A 17,315-nucleotide genomic window follows, 5' to 3' on the forward strand; every position below is an offset into this window, starting at 1 on the left:
TCCCGGAGATGAAACAGAGGGCTTGATCTCTTGTGGTGTTAAAAACTCTCTGGTGTTTTTTGGAATCAGACAACTGACAAAAAATCAAATAATTTGTCTGCATAAAATTCTTGCAAGTATTAGCTACATATTGCAAAATTTTCTACAAGAACGGCTTTTCAGTTTTTGGTTTGCACAAGGACCAGTGTCGTTTTTTATTTCAGCAAAACTCAATGAAAGAAATCTGCTGAGTCCTTGAGTAAGTGGGATACAGCCTACTGCTAAATGGATGATATTTTCTACTTGAGAACTGAATAATTCTACTCAGTATTTTAGATATCATTTGATATTTAACTCCAGGACAGGCCCATGAATGTGACACTGAACACATGCCAAAGGCCTGCAGCTATTCTGGGACTCTTTCAAGATGGGCAGAAATGTATGTTCATGACCTCCTTATGTACAACATATACACTGAGTAGATGGATATACTTCTAACTCAGAGAGAAAAGGTGTATGATTCTGTGTACTTCATAGGATGGCCTCTAACTGGAGAAGTGAAGTGATTACAGGATGGATTTTGTCTGTAACCTCTCACCACATGTGACAAAACATCTGGGTTACAGCATGGCCATACTTATGAAATAGGCTTATTGCTTTTGCATGTAAATTGAGTACTTTAAGGATCTCAGAGCTTTCTAGAAATGGCAATGAATAAATCCATACTACATGGAAGCAGATTATGACTCTTCCTGTAATGCTAATAGGAAAAAAGAATATTTGATTCACAGTGCTGGAGAATTCAAGAGGGAAGACTGACATTATAATTCTTTTTACACCGTAGAACTTTCTTGTACCATTAATATCACAATTATTCCTCTAGTCAATTTGATTATTTAGTGCAAAACCACATTTGTGCTACTTCAGTGGAAGACATAAGCATTGATGTGAACTTCCTGGTAAAGGGAATTCTGCCCTGCATTGGACAGGGCATCTCCATCTGCAGTATCACTGCATAAAACTAACAAACACAGAGAAAAGTTCACTAAGAATGTGAAATGCTTCCCAGAGCACAGAAATTCAGTCATTCTTAAGCCAAACAAGGAACAAGATGATGGTCTGTCATATGAGGTCTTAAGATATTGCAGCCCACTATGGTTACTTTTACTGACTGAAGCCAACAGCATGCCCTGACTGAAATGCAAGTATCATACAGTATTGAAATAGGAAAGACCAGGAAAGAAAGGAAGTCTTGGGGGAAAGAGTTTTCCTAGACCAAATCCACTAACCTATAGGTTGTCACCTATGTGTATAAAGAATCCACAGCTGTAACAGCAGCATGTGGAGATCTACCCAGAAGACTAAGAACTGTAATGACAGCAGAAGGGGCCATGGTCTGGTCTGAAGGAGCTGCATGTGTTGGGACTGCTCGTTCACTAGTGGACCCAAGATAAGAAGGGCCTGCTTATAGCAACAGCTGTAATACATGAACACAGCAAAAGGATGTACATTAAGGCAGAGATGATTGAGTGAGCTGACCTTATGTGACTCAGCACAACAAAGAAGAGACTGCAAAGAAAAATAAAACTACAAACTAAGATTAAAATAAAATCAGTGATAATTCAATAATGGATGTTTGCCTGATGGCTCTTCCTCCAGCTCTTCCAAGATAGAGTTTTCTTAATTATTTTATGTGTATGTGTGTGTATTTGTGTGAATAAGATAGGGATAGGAAAAAAGGCGATCTGGATTTCCTGGAATCCAGACAAACCATCTACACTGACTGCCACATCGTGATGCTGACTAAGTTGAAGGCTCGCATTTGCAGAGTCATGACAGAGATGAAGATAGTCTTGCTCTTCCAACACCTTAGTGCCAGGCCCTATACCAGTTTGAAGACCTCAGAGCACATTGCCAGTCTTGCCTGGACTGTCCTTCCACATCCATCACATAGTCTGGATTTGGCACTTTCTGACCTTCATCTTTTCTGAACAATGAAAGATGGACTGCATGGACATTTTCCTGGCAACAACACCATCATAACAGCTCTGAAACACGGGATCACTTCCATTGGTGCAGATGACATGCAGGCTCTTGTTCATCACTTGCTAAAATGCATAGTAAACAACAGTGACTATGTTGAAAAATAGTGTTTTGTAGCTGAGACTTTGCTCTACCAAAAAGTCTTATTGTGCTCTTTGTATTCATTGTATTTTCCACATAAATGAATAAGACACAGTACTTCTGAATCAACCCACCTACTAGAGATGCCACTAATATTATGTGCGCTTCACTTAATTTTGTGAACTCACACAGAATTAATATTCTGTACTCAGAAGCTCAGTAAATTTTTGTGTGGCTTTTATTTCACTTCTATCTCCAGACTACCTTCCAGTGTCTGAGATCCTTGGGGTTGGTTGTTAATAACTGACTTGCAAAATTACAATTGTCCTGGCCTGTGTCAAGTTACAAGTAGTGTAATTCAAAATTAGCCAAATTGCAACATGGTACTGGTAGAGATTACTAAATAAATAAATAAATAGGCTCCTCTGAAAATCTTGCAGTTCCTGTACCCAGAAACCTAAGTTGCAATTTCTCTACAGCAATTTTTTTAAGGATTTCGATGTTTCTGCAGCAGGTCTACACTTATCCTGGCTACAATTATTTTCCAATGACCTTTTCCGAATCAGTATGGGCTGCTGGTAGGATCCAGCTAAGAACCTCTTAAGATCCTCTAAGATCCTCAAAGAACAGTGAGACTCTACAAGCAGACTGTATTGTCTTTGAACCTCTCCTGTGTGAAGTAAAGAAAAGTCTAGGGTGTTAAAAATAGGGCATCAAAAATTCTTAGCATCAGATGAGAAATAGTATGACTAGAAGCATGAGTACTCAGACACAGAAATATGCAAAAAGCTTTTTTGAATTTGAGTGTGGCAATTAATCACTTCACAAAGCTTTTAATGAGTCTTAATGGAAAAGTTTTTTGTTGACACTCAAGAATATCTCACACATCTCCCTACCACCTTAATAGAGTGAAATTTTTCTCATGCAGTATCTTTGCCAAGTTAACTCTTACTTGTTTTCTGAGTGCATTTTGAGAATTATGGAATTACCTTCTCCTTTCTTGGAGTAGAAGAGTCCAGTTGTTACAGTACAATGTGAAAGAAAGAATCAAAACCCCACACAAGCAGTAGATGTACTGCTATAGAGAACATGCCCCAAAACAAGCAGGTGCTAGACACTTCATTAAGTTTAGAATTTGAATATGTTTAGAATTTGAAATGGAAATATAGGAGATTCTCCTCTGGAGTCATAGACTCATAAAGTATCTGTTGTAATCTGTTGTACCATGAAATGCACATGTAACAGGGTAGATAATAGCAGGAGACCTTAAGACAAGCCAACACAGGTAGTGAGCTGATATCCAGATATGAACAGAGCAGCCTGAGTTCCAAGGAGGTAGGCATCAGATAGGTGCAGGATCTTGAGAGGTTGGGCTTGTTTTCCTTGCTGACCTACTGACACAGAAAGTCCATTAATGAGAGGTGGAGAATAACTTCTTCAGTGGCTGGGACACTGGATCAAAAGAACAATCTTCTCCTACTCTTGGCTCTGACTCATGTATCTTTGGACAGGATGCTTCATTGCCTTGTGCTTCATTCATGCTTTGTTACCTTCATTTTACCTTCCTAGACATTATGTGAGCCCAGACAGTAACTTGCCTATTCATGTAATCTTTGTCACAGTAAGGACTCAATACTAGGTATTCATTTGGTTAAAAAAATAATTAGAATAATTAAACTGGCTCCCACATACTTACTACCATTAACAAGCTGACAGCAAAGAAGAGAGACATAAAAATTAGAGTCCCGTCATGTTTAATGCTTTTCTCTGGCTTCCAAACTATCCTTTTCTCTCTTTAACTACCCTGATATTTTTTTGCTGTTGTTGCTGATATTCATTTATTTGAGAGAAAGATGGGATAGTTTTGTTTCCCTAGCTGCCCATAAGTTTTTTCCTAGATAAGTCGATGTTATTACCAAAGTAGTTCTAAAACAAGCTATTCTCTTCACTCTGTTCAGAGATGTGTCAGTGCTTTCCAGCTACAGAAAAGGTATATAAATATAGGTATAGCAAATCTTAAATGTCTCCTTCAGATGCTCAGCAAAACCATCTTAAGGACCATATTTAAGTTCGACTATGTTGAACAGACTAACATTAACATTAAAATAACTATTACCCTGTTTATTGATTATCTCTTGCTCAAGGAATCATAGAATCATAGAATCACCAAGGTTGAAAAAGACCTCCAAGGTCTTCTAGTACAAACATCCACCCAACACCAACATTTCCCCACTAATCCATATTCTTTAGTACAACATTTAAACATTTCTTGAACACCTCCAGGGATGGAAATTCCTCTGCATCCCTCAGCAGCCCATTCTAGCACCTGGCTAGAATTTCAGAGAAATTTTTCCTAATGTCCAACTTGAATCTCCCCTGGGGCACCTTGAGGCTATTCCTTCTAGTCCTATCACTGCTTATGAGGGAGAAGAAGCTGATTCCCACCTTGTCACAACCTCCCTTCAGGAAGTTGTAGAGAGCAGTAAGGTCTCCCCTGAGAGACTCCTCCAATAAACAAAGTTCCATTAGCCACTCCTCATAAGACTTGTGCTCCAGGCTCCTCACTAGCTTTGTTGTCCTTCTTTGGAATACTCCAGAGCTTTGATGCCTTTCTTGTAGTGAGGAATGCAAAACTGAACACAGTACATGAGATGCAGCCTCAACAGGGCTGAGTATAGAAGGATGATCACTTCCTTGCTCCTGCTGGCTACACTAGTTATGATACAAGCCAGGATGTCACTGGCATTCTTTGCCACCTGGGCAAGCTTCTGGCTCACGTTCAGCTGAGCACCAACCAACACCCCCAGTTCTGTTTCTTCCACACAGTCCTCCAGCCATTCTGTCCCAAGCCTGTAGCGTTGCCTGGGGTTTTTGTGGCCAAAGTGCAGGACCAGCAAGTGCCAGCATTTGCTCTTACTGAACTTCATCCCTTAGGCCTCAGCCCAGCTATCCAACCTGTACAGATCACTTTGCAGGGCCTTTCTAACTTCAGGCAGATCAACACTTCCTGCCAACTTGGTGTAATCTGCAAACTTACTGAGGGTGCACTCAATCCCCTTGTCCTGACCATCAATAAATATATTAAACAGGACAGGACCTGATACCAGTCCCTGGGGAACACCACTTGTGACCAGTCACCAGCTGCATTTAACTCCATTCACCACCACTCTTTGGGCCCGGCTATCTAGCCAGTGTTTACCCAGCAAAGATTGTATCTGGCCAAGACACAGGCTGCCAGTTTCCCCTGGAGAATACTGTAGGAGACATTGTCAAAGGTTTTGCTGAAGTCTAGGTGGACTATGTCAGTAGCCTTTCCCTCATCCACCTGGCAGGTCACTCAATTGTAGAAAGAAATCAGCTTGGTCAGGCAGGACCTGCCTTTCATGAACCCATGCTAGCTGTGCCTGATCCCCCTGCTGCCCTGCAAATTCTGTATGATCTCCTTCAAGATGATCTGCTCCATAACCTTTCCTGGCACTGAGGTCATGCTGATGTGCCTGTAGTTCCCCAGATTCTCCTTACAACCCTTCTTGTAGATGGGAGTCACACTTGCAAGCCTCCAATCCTCTGGGACCTCTACAATTGACCAGGAACACTGATTGATAGTGGAAAGCGTGTTGGAAATCACCTCCACCATCTCCCTCTGCACTCTGTTGGATCTTGTCTGGCCCCATGGTCTAGTGACAGCTCAGGAGGAGCAGGAGGTCTCTGTTTCCACTGGAATTGTCAGGTGTTTATTCTGTCTCCCATCCTAGGCTTCCAGGTAAATGGGGTAGAGAACCCTGAGGATAATCAGTCTGACTTTTAAAGACAGATGTAAAGAAGGCACTGAGAACCTGAGACTTTTTTCTAATCATCAGTGGTCAGGATCCCTGCCACATCCAGGAAAGAATGGAGTCTTAGTAAAGGAGGACATACTGGCTAAATTATATGCCAAAATATTATCACAGATGCAACCCAATTATAACTAGAGCAGAAGTTTTGTGGTTTGTTAATGTTGATTCTGTTGACTCCCCACTTAGCAGTAATGCACCTCTTCTCTGCTGTCTTTACATCCCTAGTTCTCTGCAAGACCCTACAATTTGGATGAGCTGAGCTCCTGCACATTGCCCTGGCTAGTGCAACTATGAGAGTCAGCAACTGCATCTGCCTCTCACTCCTCTGCCTTGGAGAAACCCAGCAATTTCACTTTGCCTCCTAAAACTTTGTAATGCCACCTGAATCCTCATTTGACCTTTAAAAAGGTCATGAACTACTAACTTGAGAAACACAAGACTAAAACACATGTCAGAAAGGATACAGGCTTTATATGGGCACCTGCGAAGGTGAATGGTCCGTTCCTCTTCCTGGTGATCTGCTCAAGTGACTCCTGTGATAACATTAACTGTTCCAAAAACCTGAACCATTCTGTTCTTGTCTTCTCATCATTGATTCAGACTTAAACATTTGCCACAGAATAGCAAATGACAGCTTAAGACAAAACACACACCACCAGTATGGAATTTAATTCTGCTCTATCATGTTGATAGTAGCATTCTAAGATACAGTTGCCTTCTCTTTCTTTACAAGCCAATCTCATTGCTTTCCTCTGGGTAGCTGAATGGTGGGATAGTTAAATTAACCCACAGCTTCCCATTGCTGAGATTCTTCCTAGCTGCTACATCTCCTTGGATTTTGAAATGCCATAAGAGTACTGCAGCGTGCACTCTGCAAATTAAGCCACAACCCTTGGGCATCATCCCAAGGGTTGCAACCATCACTCTTCTGCTAAGAGGTATTCCATGATACCCTTCTTCTGCTGCCATCATTCTTCTTTCTCCCTGCCCTTCTGCAGCAAAGATGTTTTGCCAGCAACGCTCTCACAAGTCTTTTCTTCAGAAGAAATGAAGAAATGCCTGGGTTTGTTTTTTTTTTGTTTTGTTTTGTTTTTTTTCTAAATAGTAGTTAACTCCAACTTTACAACAGACACCTGAACATGCCTGCACACATACACATGCAACTTATGCACACACACCCAGACATACACTCTGCTTTCCTTTTCCAACAAAGGGCTGGGCTCAGCTTATTCTTTCTCAGTAATGTAATCAACTGTAGAAATTATGCTGTGTTATAATGACTCTATCTAGAAATATTCCTTTTAATTTTTGCTAAAATCAAAGAGTTATGAAGGACTGAATCAAGAGCTTATAGGTATAGTTCAGTCTTCAGCGAACTGCAGCATGAAATCATCACTTAGTGGTTTTCCATCAGTTACGTGACAAAGTTGTAATTAGCCCTGTGAATGCTGCTGTTTCTTATGCAAGACATAAAGTAGCCCTTTTTTGCCCTGCAAAGGCACCCAGATATATCTCTTCATTTACTGAGTTGTTGATACAAAGGAGCCCAGTGTAGTAGGCCATGTCTATGCATCTCTTCATTGTGAGAAAAGCTAGCAGGATTAACCTTGCTAAATGAAAGGGGTGCAATAAGCCAAATACCAAAGTCATTAGAGTAATACAAGGGATAAATCTGGGAAATGTCTATAAAACTCCAAACCGTTAAATGCTAGAATTTAATTGGATTCAAGTAACTTGTTAATGTAAAAATGAGTGATCCAATATATTATGTCATAGAGGAAGCCTCAGAAAATCAAGTGTGAAAAGCTGTGTTGTCCTAAAATGGAGGTGGGGGGGGAGGGTGGAAAGAGTAAGAAAAATAACTACACCCAGCTTTCATGTCCTAGGTCATTCCATAAGTCCTTCTAAATTAACCTGTAAGTGCATATAACACTAACCAAGAGAAAGTAGTTCTAAACTAACAGTTTCAAGACAAGAGTTGAAATGAATGAAACGCAAGAATGAGAACTGCCCATGAAACTTTAATCCAGCAGTTTTCTGTGTTCATGTCAAGGTGAAGTTTTATTTCTCAGAACCCTCTTGTCCATTTAGTGCTCAGAGTGGATGCACTCTCTTGATGAGCAATTGCTCTGTTTTGCATTCTTGCTCACCGTGCACATCCCCAGATTTATTTCTGCTTCAAATTCCATTTTATATATTAATTTTGAGCTTCACATTGGCTTTTGGATAGTGCTTACCAATATTAAGAGAAAATCGCAGAAAAATCTTTGATGGTATTTATCCCCTTGAGGTGAGGAGATATGATTCTTCCCACCTTTGAGTTTTAGTAAGATGTAACTCTGAAGTACTTGCTGACCTGAGCAGTTCAGTTGTACAGATCTTACAACATTAGTCCAGAGTTGTTCTGGATTTGTAATACTGAACCATCCAACTTCTGCTGCTCTTCTGCAGCTGTGACTGCTCATCACTTCAGCTAATCATATACTGGGAATTCCAGTCAAGTAACCAAATACAGGAAACATCTACTACTAAAAAAAGTTATCAAACTGAAATTTTAACACAGACTTGGAGCTTTTAATAGTCAAATTTGGACACAAATCGTACACCAATTGCTAATTCCTCCTCAGAAGCTCTACAGAGATGATGAGATGAACATTCATGAAGGTCAGGACAGCATCCTTTTCTGCAGCCTCTTCCTAAGAGTCTTCTGAACTGTCTCATCTGAAATTACTGATGCAGCCATAGAACAGGAAAAGTTGCAGTACCAAACTAAATACATAGCAGTCACTTCTATAATTTCTCAAAAAAAAAAAAAAAAAAAAAAAAAAAATCTCCTTACATTGGCTTGTATGTATAGTATTAATCTATAACAGCTATGGCCCAGATTCTTACCCTTCCATCCATTCTAAATAGTGTTTAACTTAACCTGTGGATGGGGCTACTAGAGAAGGTTTGGAGTCCAGCACTGTCGATTATATATTCAGGATGGATGTTAGGATAAAAGGCTTCTCCAAGGGAGTAGTAAGGCATTGGAATTGGGGAAGTAGTGGAGACACCATCCTTGGAGGTGTTCAGGAAAAGGACAGATGTAGCACTGACTGACATGGTTTCGTGGCCATGCTGGTGATGGGTTGATGATTGGACTAGATTGTCTTAGTGCCCTTTTCCAACCTTAATGACTTTATGATTCAATGATATTTGAAACTCACAGCAATCTGTCCTTCTGAAAGTAAATATATATATATTTACTTCACATACTTCAAATAATATATATTTACTTTACATATCATTTCTGTATATTGGCAGTGCCCAAAGTTTAAGCTTCTTCACTCCTAAGCTTCTTTTCATTCTATGTAAACTGTAATAGTAAACACTGCATTGCTTCCTTGTCTTCAATGATGAATTCCTATTTCTTCTTCCACAATGTCTGTTTTGCTACTAAAGTCAAGAATCTGTAAGTTTGCTATAATGTTTATAATTTGCTTCACCCCCCAGTGCATTTTGTGAAGAAATAAATGAATCCTTGACAGGCTATTTCATCCCAAAGGACAGGACCTTGCTGGAGAAAATCTTGTAGAGTAAAAGTAGCAAATGGTGATCTCTGTGTTGGCAGAGCTCCCCACAAGCAACCTTCAAAGCTAAAAATAAGCCTTTCTTTTACTGCCATCTGAAAACCAAAGCAAGCAAGCAACATAATACTAAAATGAAGTAGTAGTTAAAAAAGTATCCCGTAATGCTTTATGCGCAAAACTTACAGAGCTATGGAAAGAAAAGCCACTAGAATAAGAAGGATTTTTCTTGTATTGTTCATGCATTCTAGCACCCTTTTAATAAGAGATTACCAGGAAAAACAACACAGCATCTTTCTGGAAAAGCTAATCATCTGATCTCATTGTCCATGCCACATAATTGCCACTAATTCGTGTTCCATTATGTCATACTCCACAATGCCCTTTCACTTGTGCTCACAGTCCTGTTATCTCTTTTTCCTCCACTCACGTCTTCCTCTTTGGTCCTCCTAGCCACAGGAAAAGATTTTCATTTACTGTTTTCTGAGAGCTTGCAGCCACTAAAACCGCTTTGCTATTTATGATAAGTATTAGTATCTATATGATTCTATTGACTCATGCAACAGCCCTCTGCTCTTCTATGGTATTTGCCTTCCACCCACACTCTCTACCTTCCCAGATTTGAGCTGGCATTTCTTTCTCTCTCTGTGTCCCTCCCCGTGACTCATTCTGACTGCTTGGAAGCGCCAAGCAGACTTCAGCAGCTCTAGGGACTGGGTTACCTCCCCTTACTCCGTAGCTGAACTCCTTACCTGAATTAGAAACAGGTTTGCACTGCTTCCTCCTCAGACGTACTTTGACCCTTGCACTGATAACTCATAGGAAAGGCAAAGGAATCGCTTTGCTTCCACAGAGGCGCTGGGGTTGGTACAATGGATCCTCACCATCCCATCTTCATAAAGATGCTGCTGTGTGACAGTGCTGTCACTCAGCCCAACAACATAGAGAAGGTTGCTGTGCTGCAGTAGCAGGGCTACTTTAATTTAATTTACACACATTCTGTTCATCAATTTGGAAATCCATGCAGCACAATGACTGCCAGGACTTCATTTTCCCTGTGCTAACTAGGGTTCATGATGTAACATGGGCACAGAGCTTTATCATCCTATTTGCTACCTTCTCACTTTCCTGCCTCTCAGCATTCTCACCCAAAGCTGATATATTTAAACAGAAATTCAACAACAATATTGGGTTGTGTTTTTCATTAGACTAGATTTTCTATGCCAAACAGTGTTGCTAAAGGTGCTCATGTTAGGCAACCAGGCCCCTGAGGTTCCCTCTGCCACCAAGGAAAGAGCTAGTCATTTCCCAGGATGAGTCATAGGAGGTGGATTAAACAACCCCACAGACCTGTCTGTTTCTCTGTCAACCTCATGTGGCATTCAAGGAGGCCAGAATCCCAACATGACTCTCTCAGTTGCCTAAATTTGGTTGCATGGATTCAACTCTTACATGTTGCTGCAGATAAACATTCAAATGGATTGCAACATGCAGTGCCTTTGATAGCTCTTTTTGTTCATCTTTGTTTACTTCTTATCATGGAGCAATTGTGGTTTCTGTATATTGAATTTTTCAAATAAAAAATCCTACACACAAATATGTATTCTAGTTTACTTCAAAAATGACTCTGGATATTAACATCCAGGCTAATTACACTGACACTTCACATCATGTCATCTTTGAGAAGCCACTTCAGTATGCCTCAACTTTATCAGGAGCTACCAAACATGAGCAGAAACTGTGATATCTGCCATCCTTCTGGGTCTCATGTTAATGCCCTGTGTGTGTTATTAGCCACTCCACAACTTGATCTGTAGCATATTGAAATCAGTAGGGGTCTCTTCACTCTCACTGGGACAGGGAAACCATTTCCCCTACCAAGAAAAGTGTTTTGAATATTCATCAGTACATGACAGACAAGTGAAATCAAACCTTTCACGAGGAAAGGGTCTGAGCCAATGCTGAATGGAGATGTCAGTTCTCCAATGCTCAGGGACCAGTTAGGTCTGCTGTTACAGTTCCCAGCATCATTCTTTTTAATGCTGCTGGTGGTGCACTAATCTTCATTTGTTCGGCTGGGGATGACTTGTCATAACACATGAGTGGTTTAACAAATGAAGATAAGAGCCTTTTCTAACACTAAGCTTTTCTATATCTTCCTCATACAGCATTCTGCATTTGAATAACAGGGCTGTTGAGTAATCTTACATTTGCGCTACCATTTATGGCTTAGCTTTTGACTTTTATGCAATTAGCAGAAGTGGTAGCATTTACTGGCTTTCAAAGACTATTCCTTCTTTCTCCCTCCTGCTGCAACCTCCACACCCTCTCCCCCAGTCAGCTATGTCTCAAATGGGCAGGTAACTGGAGCAATTTGACTCACCCCATTAAAGCAAGTGATTGTAGCAAACAAGCATGGGCTGAGCTAAAGGTTTCTGAATTCCACAGAAGTCTGAGGACTCTGGAGAAATGACTGTCCTCCACTGCAGTAGAGGTCCAACAACATGCATATGGGAAAGAATCAGTATCAGTCAGTATCAGTTCACATCTTAGTATTCTCATCCTACATGCTGTCCCCTCTCCTTCCCTCATGGACTGGCAGCTGGGATGCAGCTCTGCAATAAGAGGCACTGAGAAGGCAGGAAGTGCTACATGGACATGGCATGCACCTCCAGTTAGCTATGGCACACACCTGTGAGTCATGCAGTATCCTCCAGGCTTTCAGTAGAAGTGACTGCCTTCACCAAGCTTGTAACAGTGCTGCAAGACAGATCATTGAAAGGCCATCTCTCCATCACCCATGTTTTCCAACAAAAAAGTCTGTCTGTCAGTTTGTTGGAAAACCTGGGTGATGGAGAGAGACAGACTTCTAGCACAGGAGCAGTGTGATTTCCTCAAGAGCTCATATCTCCCTTGGGCATCTGAATGACATTACATATTCAGCTTGTCACTTATGCAGATTTGTCCCAAACAGCTTCGATGACTGCAGGAAAATTTCCCAAAGAATTCTGACTTCATGTCTTAAATGCAGCTCAAAAAGTGACCCAGTCTGTCCAAGCAAAGGGCTGAGAGCAAAGGGGCAAGCCAAACATCCCTGGTCAGAAAAAAATGTGGCTGCAAACAGACTGGTGAGGCAACCACCTGCCACAGTTAGTGAGGCACACATATCACTGTGACTGAAAGATCAACCCTCCAGTGTTAGTCCCACAGAGGTCACCAGGCTGGGCTTTAGAGTGTGTGGAAAGTTTTAAGTATGCACGTGTTCGCACTGAGTTCAAAACAGAGCCAACGGGATACTCCCAGGCTTAAGCTTTTTGGCAAAAATCAGCCACAAAACTGAACTGAGAGAGGTGGGAACACGATACAGCAGATTGCTTTGTTCAGCACATACACTGATATCGTACACATTGTGGTGGTATCAGCTGGTAAGATGCAGAAATGCCTCATACATAGCTTATCCTGTACCTCTCCTGCTCCCAACCCATTAAGCCAGGCATGCTGGAGCCACTTTAGGAGCTCCAAACCCAAGCAGCACTTACAAACCTACTAGCACATAGATAAGCATTTTTCCACATGATATGGTATTTCTCACAGCAGGGATGCAGCAGACAATCTTGGTAAACTGGCAGGCTTCATGTGCAATATCCTACATGCCATTAGCACTGATAGGGAATGTGCTGTACAACTGAGGAGTTGGAATTCCATTATGTTCATTTTTTGGCCTTATACAGTTACATTCGTGGGCTCTGAGGCAACCTGCACTTCTGAGTCGAGAGTGACCTCAGGTTGCATCAAAGGTACTCCTCTTACGACATGTTGTCATTCCCACTCTGGACTTTTTACTCTCACAAAAACACAATTATGTTTTATCCTGGTAGCAAACAACTACCAAAGATAACAAAATGTCCTGTCCAGCATTGCGTGCCCGGACCCAAGTGAGACGATGCTGAAATTCACTTTCCAGGTTGACACCAATTGCCACGTCATTTGGGCTGTGCCAGCTGCAGGGTTTTTTCACAATAAAGCAATTTCACAATTGGACACCATGCCACTCCACAGTGCCCATGCTGTTACAAGCAAGTCACCAAATTCTTCTTGTAAAAAATAGCTGGCTTTAAAGGGAGATGGGCATAACAAGTAAAAAACTGGTATAACTCCCTTACATGTTTCTAGGATAACTTTTACCCTTCAGGGCATCCCATAGGAGCAGAGGAGGTGCATGGAACCTGGCTGTGCTCCCACCTCAGCCTCCAGGAGCAGTGTTTGTGCTCCAGTGAGGGAATCCAGGGAAGCCTTCCCTGAAATACGTGATGACAGTAAGGCTTTGTTGACACAGGCTTACACACGCCCAGCAACACTTTGCACACATACTAGCAGGCTCTCACATGGAGCGTAATTGGGGCCAACTGTGTTAACATGTCCTTGTTCATTGCGGGGAAACTGCAGCACTATCCTGATCCTGAATATATTCTCAACTAATACATCATTCTATAAATCTGCTTTCACTGAAATCTAGTGAAAATGACAATCCGTGTGCTTAACCACTTCACTCCTAACCATTTAACCAGAAACTTTTAGGTCATGTGCTGTTGCATTGCTTTTGGATGAAGCAGCAACTGGTGGAGGTTCCTTAGAGTTGCTTTGATCATGGGACTGAGAGCTGGAATTCAAGTTCTCCACCTCCACAACAAAGCCCTGCTCCACTCCATACTGTAATGTTTCCCAAAGACTCCAGCCCCAACATTATTTCCTATGAAAGTTTCTTAAGTTGCAGAAGCTCCAGCTCCCAGGTCCTTCTGTCCAAATCTCTACTTCTCTGGTAATTGATGTTGCATAAGGAAATTCTGGAGCAATACATAATACCGGCTATTTTACACCAAAATATATAAATACACAGACTAAATCTCTTAGCAGCATGCGAGGCCATGTCCAACCAGGTACTTTATACTATGTCAGTAATACTGCGAGATGTTCTGCTGCTACAGGTAAAGGCCAGATGAGCACAGCTCTGATTAATTTTCTCTCTCATAAAATTCAAACCTTTTTTTAAACTCAGCCCTGGAAAGGTCAGAAATTTTGATGAAGAACTTTCTTTCAGTGAATCCTTGGAACAAGCCCAGTTCCAGAGGTGGTGTGACATATAGGGAGAGCAGGATAAAAGTACTGATGAAGATGCAAGGAGGATCATAAAGGAAGAGGTATAGGTGATAATGTAACATCTTTCTTACAATAGTTCTCCCCCTGTGCTCAGCAGGATGGTTAATAGCAAAACCCAGTATTTTCCTCACTCATCCTATCTGCCAGCACACTGCCAGAGAATTTTTGAGAATTCCCTGCTCCTCAGCAGTTAAATTTTGTCCTTTGCAATTTTCAGATTTCTGACAGAGCTGCTGGTGACAGTTGTAATAATATTCTGTAAAATGTTGTGGTAGTGATTCTTTGAATGCCTTTGTGGTTTGCTGTCCAGAGTTATAATAACCTATGTTTGCCCAGATATGTGTTCTCAGCTTGGAAGCGCTGGAGCCTGCATTTACTTCTCTGCCCTGGTGACTGCACATGTGTGCAAGCATGTGCTGCTGAGCCTGTGAGCAAGCCTCTCTCCAGGTATTTTCAGTGTGCTCCCTGCTTCCCATGTGGCATGTCTCAGCTTTTACATCTCAAGGAAAGTAGGTGGCTAGCTGTGTGTAATGGAGGAGAATCCACCTAGAGAGACCATAGGTGGCTTCTGAGCCTTATTTCAGGGTCCTGTGTCTCTCCACCAGTTATGTTAATCATTTTGTTAGAGGAAAAAATAATGGACAGAATGGAAGAGAGGAAGAAAAAGAATACAACTCTGGGATTGTTTAACTGGGGACAAGATTCAAATCAGCATAGCTGCACTGACTTTAGTCTGATAAGATAGTTTATTTCAGATGACAACCCCTTGCTTTGTTTATTTCCAGGAGTTTAATTTCACTTCCTCACAAGGATGGCATACAATAGCCAGCCAGTTAACATTGTCCTGATGCTAGGTCTACTTATATATATATGCCTTTAGAGAAAACTGCTGAGTGAAATCTTAGGAATGAGCTTGTGTGACTTATATTGAAATAATGTGTGTATGAGACACCGATCTCAATTCAAACTGGAAAGAGAACTCACAAGGGTAAAAAAAGAAGATTAGAAAATCATTCAAAGTCTTGATGGGCATATTTATGTAACTCTTTACATTCCTCATACATACTAACACACACATACACACACACATGTGTATATGCATGTGTTCATAAAGGAAAAAAAAAACAGAAAAGAAGAAATAAATGTGAAATATGGGTGGACCTGGATCCAGTTTTATTACAAAATAAAAATTTAAAATGAAGATATACCCCCAAATACTTGAAAATTTAATAAATTACATTCCATTAGTGCATGGATATTACAAAAGCCAAGGTTCTCTACTTCATGTTAAGCCATTGCTCCTATACGTATTTAAAAAACAGGATCCTCATCTGCTGAAAATGTGAAAAGAGTTCTTTAGATGAGAAGAAAAGTGCTGAATTTAGTTTGAGAAGAAAATCCTTCATGGTTTGGCTGCACACAAACAATGTTATGCCCTCTGAAAGCCTGGCTTTTGAAATGAACTCATGCTCTAGAGGAAGGAAAAGCTTTCCATGGAGCTTCCCTGCACAGTGGCTGTCCCCCTTGCCTCCAGCACACTGGTATTACACAGCATTTGCTGTAATGGAAGAATTGTGATATTATGCTATTAATACAGACATCACACACTGCGGTGTGGAATCACAGGCCAGACAGGGCATTTTCTCCCTAGTACCTTGGTATTCACCAACGAAATCCTTTAATCTGTGTGCATGTTAACCATTATGATTAGAGTATCACTAAATTTCTAAACCTGAAAGTGCACCCTCACAAAGCTTTAGGTTTAGTGGATGATAGCAAATTGGAATGCTAAATAGTGAAATTGTCCTTGGGAGTTTACATTCAAGAGCCTTGTCAGAGACCCCAAAATCTGCAAAGCTAAGCACAATTTATGTGGAGCAGCCATGCAGAAAATCTTCTTCCAAAGCCAAATTCTCTTATTGATGTAAACTACGCTTTGTCTCTTACCTCTTTTACATGCCTTCCCCTGCATCTCTGCCCCTGCCCCCTCCTCAAAAGGGGGGATCATCCTTCGCTCACTGAAATTAGCAACCAGCATGTCCTGCCTTGTCCTTTGTTGTCTCTTCCTGACCAGTGATAGTCAGACCTCCACATGGGACAAATCAGCTTCAGTGGCACAGTACAAAGCCTCTTGCCTGAGACTGGCTTCCTGAGCTGCTTTGCTCATGCCTTCTGATCATGTCTCCCATCTCTATGCTTGCCTCTGGTTCCAAGTTATGCTCCTCTCCTGACTACAGTCCTCATTTTGAGATGCAAAAGACATGCTCCCGGGTGATTAAATTTCTGGTCAACTGGTGGGGCTTTGATCAACAAGAAAAACTAAGTGATGATTCTGCCAAACACTGGGCCTCCAAAGAACTGCCTTCCACTGGAAACCATCCTAAAGCCCATTTCATTCTCCAGCACCATCTTTTCTGTTTTTCATGCTTCGTCTACCTCTGTTTTTTTTCCTTCCTGCTACTGAACAACTTCCCCTTCTCTCTTTCTTGTTTGCTTGCTATCCTTCCTGTTGGATTTTCCAGTCTCTGTATCCCAAAGCACCTGGAACAGACACCGTTTCCTTGCACACAGCCATTGGGCTAACAGGAAAAGTCTGACCCAGACTGAGATTTCTCTGGCTTGCTATGTTTTGGGATCACTTTTGGAGTTT

At 41.3% G+C, this 17,315-nt stretch overlaps 1 protein-coding gene across 6 annotated transcripts in view; it reads right to left on the reverse strand.

Annotated features, from left to right (window-relative positions):
* The window catches only part of WNT7B (Wnt family member 7B), an 85,776-nt gene that overhangs the window by 54,968 nt on the left and 13,493 nt on the right, over nt 1-17,315 (reverse strand). The window lies entirely within an intron of this gene.

This window comes from Excalfactoria chinensis, chromosome 1, assembly GCF_039878825.1.
Source record: "Excalfactoria chinensis isolate bCotChi1 chromosome 1, bCotChi1.hap2, whole genome shotgun sequence".
Classification (NCBI taxonomy): Eukaryota; Metazoa; Chordata; class Aves; order Galliformes; family Phasianidae; genus Excalfactoria; species Excalfactoria chinensis.